At 38.8% G+C, this 7941-nt stretch overlaps 1 long non-coding RNA gene across 1 annotated transcript in view; it reads left to right on the top strand.

The window, feature by feature from the left end:
• Nucleotides 1–296: 296 nt before the first annotated feature.
• The window catches only part of LOC108521371 (uncharacterized), a 12593-nt gene continuing 4948 nt past the window's right edge, over nt 297–7941 (top strand). Inside the window, exons 1-2 of the long non-coding RNA XR_001883174.1 lie at nt 297–338; nt 3968–4146. This is a non-coding gene — a long non-coding RNA (uncharacterized LOC108521371). The remainder of the gene's footprint in view (nt 339–3967; nt 4147–7941) is intronic.

The following is a 7941-nucleotide window of genomic DNA, read 5'->3' as shown; positions in this document are numbered from 1 at the left end:
AAGATACTTGTGAAAGGATTCTTGAAGTTCTTCAACATTTCTATGGTAAACTTATGTTTGGAAGAATGGACAAGGGCCCTAAACACCATGTTGATACAGACAGAAGGCAGGGAAATACTAGGTAGAAAGTGGCGAGGTCCATACCTGTCTACAATTGGTGGGTTCTTGATCTCGCTGACTTCAAGAATGAAGCTGCAGACCCTCACAGTGAGTGTTACAGTTCTTAAAGATGGTATGTCCAGAGTTTCTTCTTTTCAGATGTTCAGATGTGTCTGGAGCTTCTTCTTTCTGGTGGGTTCCCGGTCTTGCTAACAAGAGTGAAGCTGCAGACCTTCATGGTGAGTGTTACAGCTCTTAAAGGAGGCACGGACCCAAAGAGTGATCGGCAACAAGATTTACTACCAAGAGCAAAAAAAAAAAGCTTCCACAGTGTGGAAGTGGACCCCAGTGGGTTGCCACCACTAGCTTCACAGCCTGCTTTTATTCCCTTATCTGGCCCCACCCACATCCTGCTGATTGGTCCATTTTACAGAGAGCTGATTGGTCCGTTTTGACAGGGTGCTGACTGGTGCATTTACAATCCTTTAGCTAGACACAGAGTGCTAGACAAAAAAAGTTCTCCAAGTCCCCACTAGGTTAGCTAGATGCAGAGTACTGATTGGTGTATTTACAAACCTTGAGCTAGAGGCAGAGTACTGATTGGTGTATTTACAATCCCTTAGCTAGACATAAAGTTTCTCCAAGTCCCCACTAGACTCAGGAGCCCAGCTGGCTTCACCCAGTGGATCCCACACGGGGGCTGCAGGCAAATCTGCCTGCCAGTCCCCTGCGATGTGCCCGCACTCAGCCCTTGGGTGGTCAATAGGACTGGGTGCCATGCCTTAGGGGACTGTGGCAGGGGAGGCTGGGGCCATGCAGGAGCCCATGGCAGGGTGGGGGAGGCTTGGGAATGGCAGGCTGCAGGTCCCAAACCCTGCCCCATGGGAAGGCAGCTGACCCTGGTGAGAATTTGAGAGCAGCGCCAGGTGGCCAGCTCTGCTGGGGGACCTGGCACACCCTCTGCAGCTGCTGGCTCAGGTGCTAAGCCCCTCACTGCCCAGGGCTGGCAGCACCGGCCAGCTGCTCTGAGTGCAGGCCGGCAGAGCCCACACCCACCTGGAACTCACGCTGGCCTGCAAGCACCACATGCAGCTCTGGCTCCTGCAGGCGCCTCTACCTCCACACCTCCCTGCAAGCAGAGGGAGCTGGCTGCGGCGTCGGCCAGCCCAGAGAGGGGCTCCCACAGTGTCATGGAGGGCTGAAGGGCTCCTCACGCACCACAAGAGTGGACGCGGAGGCCAAGGAGGCACTGAGAGTGAGGGCTGCTAGCATGTTGTCACCTCTCACCTGACAAAGCCCTATCTTCAAGTCTGGACCTACGGCTCAAAGTGAGAAAATGTGTTCTTATTTTCCTGCTTGGATGTTGTTTTTGGCCCACCCCACCAACGATCCTGTATCCATAAAAACCCCAGGCTCCACTGGCAGTGCAGTAGAGTAGGAGCCTAGCAGAGTAGCAGAGATGGAGTGAAGAGAAGTTGCAGCCAGATTTTGGAGAGAAGCACCTTTACTTCACAGGGATGGCTTCACGGCAGGACTTTACAGGGATGGCTGAACTCCAGGGGAAGACCACCTTCCCACTGCATCCCCTTCCCATCTCCTTATCCCACTGAGAGCCACTTTCACCCCTCACTAAAATCCTCCATATTCACCACCCTTCAATTCATTCATGCAACCTGAGTCTTCCTGGACACCAGACAAGAACCTGGGTTCCAAGAGAGTAGGTGCAAAAGACTGTCACCCTGACCGTCCACTGAGCTGTTAAACACTTAATCTGTCTGTAGATGGCAAAGCTAAAAGAACACACTATAACACACGCCCTCTGTGGCTCCAGGGGTCATGGGACACCCCTAGATGCTGCTGCCAGGCCACTTCTCCTGTTAGTGCCCAGAAGCACTCATCCCAGCCCCCGCACCCACTCATCTGTGTACTTCACCTCCCATGAGGAGTTGAGAGCTTTGGGCTGAGTAAACAAGCCAACACCATTGTGAGTCCTGTGAAAGGGTCAAGGGAACTATCCCATATAAATACTTATTATCAATAAGCATGACTATATTGCCAGAAAGGGGTCTCAATGCAGACTCCTAGAGAGGGTTCTTGATTATCATACAAGAAAAAATTAGGGGTGAATCCATAAAGTGAATTCAAGTTTATTAAGAAAGTAAAGGAATAAAGAATGGCTGCTCCATAGGAAGAGTAGCATGGGCTGCTCAACTGCTTATACTTATTGTTACTTAGCAGTGAGGATGACCAGAGGTCACTGTTTTGTTCATCTTGTTTTGGTGGGTTTGGGCCAACTTCTTTACTACAACCTGTTTTATCAGCAAGGTCTTGTTGACCCGTATTTTGTGCAAACTTCCTATTTTATCCTGTGCCTGAGAGTGCCTAACCTCCTGGGAATGCGGCCCCATAGGTCTCAACCTTATTTTAGCCAGCACTTATTCAAGAATCATTCTAGTTCAAACATCTGACAACTAGGCGAAAATAAATAATATATATTCATTTCCTGATGTAAGTTAATAGATTTTACTATGTATCTTTTTATAATAAAGGTCAGCCTCACATCTATGAAGAAAGAGGTTTTGTTTATTTTGATTATATTACAGACTAAATCAAAGATCGGAATCATTGACTAAAAATTAGAAAAGGGTAAATTTAAATTGTATGGAATGAAGACTTTTTAAAAAAACATAATTTCAAGTCCTAAAACTTCATGTTACCTATCAAAGAAAGACAGAAATACCCACCACATCACTTGAAAAAAAAAAAAAAAAAAATGACAAACTCAGGCAAAAATAATAAACATTTAAAATAAAATTTAAAAAAACTTTCTGCAGAGAGCTGCAAGTGGTAAAGGATCCAAATATTTATTTAGATTCTGAAATTGTCACTATGCTAAACTAATGCGACTGTACTCAAGATGCACTGCTTTATAGAAAATTCAATATGAATACTTACTTACCCTCCGATATCTATCAGCAGAAAGCTCAATTCTAAGGTAATATACTCTGCTTTAATTTATCTATAAAGCTCAATATCATATAAAATGCATTATACTATACATTTATTATATATAATGCTATTTATGATTTTATGTATAATGTCTGCTTTAATAAATAAATGTTAATTACTTAATTTATTCTATTCATTTATGGTGGACAGAACGAGCCAGAGAGCACCCCAACCTCTGAATAAAAATGATTTCCCAAGGCTTATGCTGCCAAATTCAAATTTGAATTTTGAAAATTACTTCCCAACACTTATCTCCTCAAATTCAAATACTAAAGGAATTTTCAGTGCCAAAAAATGGAAAAATTTTCATATTTCAGTCTATACTAAACTAAAATTTTAGAATTATCAGATGGCAAAACCTATAGCTAATATTTTTCTACTAAAAGCACGAAGCGTGTTGTTTCCAATGGCACCTGAAATGACTTTATCAATAGTAACAGTGTTTAGATAACTGGCACAACGGTAGCAGACATGTGGAAGAAGATGATGGATTATTTAAGAGAAATAACTTTTGTATTGGATTATCAATGGGTTATTTAAAGGAAGGAACTCACTTTTGGTCAGTTCTCACAACTATAGCAATGCAGCATGTACCTTTCTGCACAGGCCTTTTCTAATGGCTGGCACTTAGCTGGTAATGATATCAAATCCCTTTCAGTCATCTGCCTCCATTTTTCCTTGAGCGGAAGTTCCCCCTTGCTGCAAAGAGTAAATAAACCTGACTTTGTTTTACTGCAAGTGTATTCCTGGTGATATTTATCAGATAGACTTTCTCAAGGTAAAAGCATGCACTTGAAGCAAGGTGGTAAACAGCTGTTGATTGTCCCTTCAATTCCAATGTTTTTTCTTACATCAATAGTTTTTTGATCTTATGTTGATTTGTATACTCCAAACCCATTCTTGGCTCCATGACTTGAGTGGGATTGATTGCCTGATATGAACTTCCCTGGACACTGAAAATTGATTCAAGTCAACAGGAAAGAGTAAAGCCCAAGACATGAAGGGATAGAAGAAGATACACGCTATGTCTCCTGGATTGTAAGTGTAAAATATTTGGTCAGAATCTGCTCTAGTGCTTTTTATTCTAACAGGAGAATGTGGAATTCTGCTATAGAAAACGAGGTCGTTAAAAGTAGAATAGAGAGACAGAGACACAAAGAGTTAGGAGAGATTGTGTGAGTTGCTAGATCCAGTATGGACTGCTTTATCGTCAGACAAGCCAAAACAACTCTTCTTATTTGAACTAGTTTAAGTTGATTTTGTTTGCTAATTTCTTTTTCTTTTTTTGTAACTGATTTTGAAAATCTCCTATTATAAATTTAGTCTTACTTAAGAACATAGATAATATGGTGAAAATTCAGAGATATCAACTTTGCTCGCTCCATATGCACCATGATAGAATAAGACCAATGAAAAAGTAGCTGTTTTCCACTATCCTTGCCCCATCAACACGATAAGGAAAAGACATAGTATCTTAGAGTTGCATGTTTGAAAATGTTCATTAATAACAGCAGAATCAGGTCTTGTGCTGTTCAGGAAGTGGTCTCTCATGGGAATGAAATGAAAATCGTTAATCCTGAAGTTACTAAGAGTCTTGAGATTGTTCACTTCCTTTGGGAAAAAGAAGATAGAATAGAATCCTAGTAATTTTTTTTTTCAGTATTAGGTGACTCTATATGGTGAGGGCAACCACTAACTGTTCTCTACCACCAAAGAGAAACACATTTGAAAATGTTGTGAATGTAAATGAAAATGTAAATTTTATAAATGAGGAAAGTGAGTTTCAGAGACTTAAGAAGTCATTCATAGCCTGTATGTCAGGAATTAAGAACTCTTAGAAATAAGAGCCAATTTTTATTAGTTAGTTATTTTGTTTCAGCCCATGTATAAAGTTTATCATACCCCATGAAATATGTATAATTATTATCATTTCAATTGTATACATGACAAACTGAGGTGTACAGAGTTACTTGTTCAATAGCACAGGAGTTATAAAAGCCAAACCCGGGATTTGAACCCATATCTCCAACCCTCCAGGGAACACATATCTGACTACTAGCTATGTAGCTTCACTAGATTACTTATACTTAATTCTTAGGCCAGAGAGTCTAACTATCTCTAAAAATCAGTTTGCTTCTCAAGAAAGGTATAAGCAAAAAATCAATGGAAACATGAAACCTTTGTCAGATTGTTAATTGTATAAATAATATTATTTGCAACTATAAATGTATATACTTGTTAAATATACTTGAGTATATACTTGTTATGTTTGTGTCTTTTACTGCTTGTATGTGTGTGCAGGGGACTTGGATTCTTCATTCAATAATAACTATCAACTACTTAACATATTTTAGGCACTAATATTTGCACTAAGAATACAGCTCTTAATGGAATTTATATTATGGTGGGATAACTGGATATTATACAAGTAAAATTTAAAATTTATAGTATTAGAGGCCATTATAAATAGCCAGCTGAGAGAGGGGATAAACAATGACAGGGCCAGAGATGGTAATGCTATTTATTTTGGTAGAGTGATGAGGAAAGGTAACTCTGAAAATATACAAATTGAGGTAAGACATAAGTGAAATGAGAGAGAAAATTTTTAAAATCTGGGAGAAGAGCATTTCAACTGGCAAGGTCCAGGGCAAACCCCACTACGCGGGAAAAACTTGACAATTTGAAAGAACAGTACAATTACAGTGGCTCAGAAGAAGTGAGCAAAAGTAGAGGCAGAAGATTGGGATGGAAATTTGATCATTTCATCTAAGAATGAGAAGTCAGATACGCAATTTTGTAGGACATGGTAATATATTTAGATTTTGTTCTAAGTTTGGTAGAAAAGGACTAGAGCTTCTGTTAAGTGTGCCAATAAATTCCAAGTTTCATAATCAATTAAAAATGAATTGACAGAATAATTCTTTTCAAAAGAAAATCAGATCTTGAGTGCAAAATTATAAATATGTGACATTTTCTTAAGGTATATTTTCCATTTTGTAATATATCCTACCTTTAATTCTTTAAAGTTATATAAATAATATAAAATGATATAATTATTTTATTATTTTTCTTCTACTTAAAAAATCAGAACAAAAAATAAAATTATTTTCAGGCAATCACCCAAAGTTTTATTGCCCAAAGAAACTTATGAGAAAGTTATAAGCACTACAAAGTAAGAATCTATAAATAAAATCACATCCCATCTTCTCTTGGCTAAAGTTTTCCAAACAGTAAATGTAATATATTTTAACTCTGCATTCAATAGACATTATCCATTAATCCCTGCAAAATATATTTTTCCTCTGGGCTTTAGTATTTTCAAGCAAAATCTTCTTTAAAAAAGAAAACAAATTTTAATCTGTTATTTTGTTGTCTTATACTGTGTCAGCAGGGTTTAACTTGAGGTCATCCAGTGTGGCAGGAGCCAGCGAAACTAATGTTCTACTATCAGAAAAACTTTCTTCTGTCTTTCCTCAGATAGTATCACGATGCTCTCGCCAGCAAGCATATCTATCCTCTAGTCCCAAGTATTCTAGAGAACCATGAACATATCTGGGCTTCTATACTCTGAACATTTCACTGATTATGCATTTGAGAAAAATATGGAAACTACATATTTCTGTATTAAGTATACATATATACTGTAATACATTGAACTAAGTGAATTCTGAATCTGGCAAAGATGAAATAACTGGTATCAGATGAAATCTCCCAATAACAACAACTATAAAATTTTGTTAAAAGACAAAAACAGTATTTGAAGGCATCAGAAATTAAACACAGTAGCCAGTATTGGTTAAGTAAAGGTTCTAACAGAAGGGAAATACATTGAATATAAATGCCAAATTTCTCCTTATTCCCTGTGTTGGCATCTAGGGATTTATGATATATGGGCAAAGAGGAGAGCCATACAGCAGTGATCTAGTTGTTAGGATAATCACGCTCTATTGGGAAGATAAAAATTGGCATTGAGATCTAATAAATAAATTATGACTGTGTGAACCAAGAGGCAGGGGAAGAGAAACCAGAGAGAAGAAAGTCCAACATTTTGAATGCAATTTATTTTTATTTCTTGACTCCAAAGACCGCTCATTCTTGGGGCAGGATTTACAGAAATCAAATCTGCAACAACTTCTAAAAGCTAAGCAGAAACTTTAGCAGCCTTATTACATTGGATAGATAAAAGTTGGAGTTTAGGGCCTTCCAAATATGAGGGAGCCAAGTAAATAGCCTATTACTTTAGTTGAAACATAGGAGTGTTCTGGAAGGAAAGAAAAACTGAAAAATTACTAGCATTGTCTAGGTCAAGATGATATGCCCATACTCTAGCTACTGGAAGAAAATTAAATCATCTCTGGAGAAAGATACCATCATCCAGAGGTTGTATTTTAATTATTTATATAAATTTATATATTTATATAAATGTACAAACAATACATAATATACACTATATTACATATTATACTATATAGTATAATATATGCTATATTATATAATACTATATAGTATAACATAATATATAATATTATCCCCTATTAAATATTTTTCTCGGCCGGGCGCAGTGGCTCAAGCCTGTAATCCCAGCACTTTGGGAGGCCGAGATGGGCGGATCACGAGGTCAGGAGATCGAGACCATCCTGGCTAACACGGTGAAACCCCGTCTCTACTAAAAAAAAAATACAAAAAACTAGCCGGGCGACGAGGCGGGCGCCTGTAGTCCCAGCTACTCGGGAGGCTGAGACAGGAGAATGGCGTGAATCCGGGAGGTGGAGCTTGCAGTGAGCTGAGAGCCGGCCACTGCACTCCAGCCTGGGTGGCAGAGCAAGACTCCGT

The sequence above is a fragment of the Rhinopithecus bieti genome, unplaced genomic scaffold (assembly GCF_001698545.2).
Source record: "Rhinopithecus bieti isolate Rb0 unplaced genomic scaffold, ASM169854v2 scaffold_60358, whole genome shotgun sequence".
Classification (NCBI taxonomy): domain Eukaryota; kingdom Metazoa; phylum Chordata; class Mammalia; order Primates; family Cercopithecidae; genus Rhinopithecus; species Rhinopithecus bieti.
This window is presented reverse-complemented; position numbering and strand designations above follow the sequence as displayed.